Source organism: Haliotis rubra, unplaced genomic scaffold (genome assembly GCF_003918875.1).
Source record: "Haliotis rubra isolate DU_JTF1 unplaced genomic scaffold, ASM391887v1 Scf797, whole genome shotgun sequence".
In the NCBI taxonomy this organism is placed as follows: domain Eukaryota; kingdom Metazoa; phylum Mollusca; class Gastropoda; order Lepetellida; family Haliotidae; genus Haliotis; species Haliotis rubra.
The window spans coordinates 207,776-210,571 of record NW_025767520.1 but is presented as its reverse complement, the minus strand read 5'-3'; positions in this window follow the sequence as shown (position 1 = coordinate 210,571).

Below are 2,796 nucleotides of genomic sequence, written 5' to 3'. Positions count from 1 at the left end.
TAGACGTAGACTTTCACAAGTCTATAAGGTAGTGATTATAATAGTTATAATCTAAATAAATACAGATTGGCGTCGTTAGATGTACTGTCCGCTTATCTAGACTTGCATCTTTAAGGAATAGACTTACTAGAGAGTGTGTACCCGATACTGTGTATTGTTAAAGCACATACAACTTATGTTGTATAATTATTATATTGTTTTATTGTTATATCGGCCACCCACATGGGTTTGCTTATGGCAGACCTTTTGTGTAGCATATAATTATATACAAAAATAAAACAGACATAACATTCATCTCACATACAGGACACATTCACACTCTTTCCACTCAATATATACCACTCCTAGCCCCCTCTCTCTCTCTTCCTTCCTTGTTAGTCATTGTACTCTGAACATTGACTTGTTGACAACAAAGGCACTTTAACATACACAAAACGCTTGAGCGCAAACTCCATTCCTGCGCGTGTAATTGGAGGCTTTCGCTGTGAGGAGCTTGGTAAAATCCCGGTCACCTCTACCCAGAGCTCCATGCGGAATGTTTAAGTCATGGCTGGGCCCCGTCTCGCATATCGCAATATTAAGAAATACACTTCGCTCTACCACCATGTATAGTGTAATAAAACACACTTTTGCCCTGAACTATTATAGTTAAAGCACGAGGACGATTGCGTCCGAGGGCTTTAACGTTATAATAGTTCAGGGCGAAAGTGTGTTTTATTACACTATACATGGTGGTAGGGCGAAGTGTATTTCTTTTCTAAGATGCCAAATTTAATACTTTCTAAAGATAATTACGATTAATTTAAGGCAGAAAACAAACGACGGTGTCGGTGACCTAAATTAAGAATCCTCGCACAGGGCTAACTGGCGCGCTGTTCTATTGATGTGTCTGCCCCCTACGTTAAGACGAACGTTACCAAAACAAATGATAACAGTTTGATGACGGTTTACGTTCGGATTAAATATCTTCTCTGAATTATTTTAATTACATCTGTCATTAACGTAAACCATATGGGGCAATATGAACGTTGCATTTCTACTACCATCGTAAGTTTAGATCAGTACATCCAATGGAAGTTGAGTAGTCAAGCGACATTCCACGATTGCATTGTGGGAATGTAAACATTGCGAACGTTACCGTGTCGCTGAAAACTTGTGAGTCGAAATGACACATTTTAACCGTCTTTAAACATAAACGTAATGTTTCCACCAGTGATGTTAGCTGCGTGAAGCAACAGCAAACCAAGAAACTGGATGCAACGGTGTAGTTTACTGTAGGAGGCCGTACGAGGCGATGACAACTGACATGCATCGTGACGCCGCTTACATTGTGACGTAATGTAAAATGACGTCGCTTACATTGTGACGTAATGTAAAATGGTTCGATTACGGGGCACACTAGAATGGCGCAGTGACGGGATAACGTCATTCAATTGTTACGTCATCAAAAACTATACTTTATTTAGGAGATAAACGTATGTGCTGTGGCAAATTAGATGACAGAAGGCTTTGAACATTAGATCCGATTGATAGTCTCTAAATTTCATTTGGTGCTTCAAATGAAATTTAGAGACTATCAATTCGGTCTAACATTCATCTAATTTCCAAGCACAGTACGTTTATCTCCTAATTATCAAAATCGGTGCACTATTGACCGAGTAACTTTGCTTGGAACTCGGGAAAAGACAACTTTTTCATTTGTACGCCAAAAACCTGCCTACGAAAATCATCGCCTCTCGGCGAAGAAATACTATGTATTTCAATGGAAAACACGCAATTGGCGAAGAGATATAACCTTTTCGTAATCGCTAGATATTCCACTTTCGCATTACAACATCTCAAATGAAATGAGTTACTGATTTTACCTGCCATACACGACTTTATTGGAAAATTAGCGGTATCGAGTGATCGGGGCCACCATGTTTGTCCTTCACCTTCAATAGACTCGCACCAACGACGAGTTCCAAGCAAAGTTACTCGGTCAATAGTGCACCGATTTTGATAATTTTGGATTTAATCGAAAGGGAATTCATCTGGCTTTTTTTCAGTAAGAATCCCGGCTGCGTATTTCACAATTTCCCACCCAGATTTCGCCCATTTACGAGAGGGGGGTGTCTGACAAGTTTGTGTGCGTTACATCCCTTTCCTTCTTTATATGTATATGGATATCAGTGTACGCTTGTAGGACCCAGGACGTATTATTTTCAGCAATACAAGCCCCTGTGATTTTTATAATAGAAGGTAATATGATAGTGAGGTTCCCTCATAATTGTGGAGGAGAAATCGTATAATTGTATTTTTCGAGTTTTAATAAATGTTTTATCAGCATTTCCATCACGTCTGTTGTGTTGATATTAGTCATGTTGGTGGCCAAGCTGAAGTAGTGCGGCAGTGTTGTATACGTGCGCAGTGAAGCGCCGTGAAATCAGACGCATTTTCAATCCAAATTGATACCGTCTGATTGTATTGATTAGCCAATCAAATTCGAGCATTTCACGTAGCCATGGTAGAATGTCTGATAATGTATTTTTTTTCGATTGTTCTAACCGCTAGGCATCTTAGAATATACGGCGCAAAGGGAGCCGGGAACCAGCTTTAGCTTAGCGCCGGAGGAAGTTGGTCGGAGAGGGTGTAAAATAGCGGGTCTGAGAGGGTGTAAAATAGCGGGTCTTCGCTATTTTACACCCTCTCAGATGACACGGTGTGGGACTGAATTTATCGACTTGTACACCCTCGTTGCATCTCGCGTATTACTCAAAGTGACTGTCATTGTAGGTGCTCGACGAACGAGGAAGT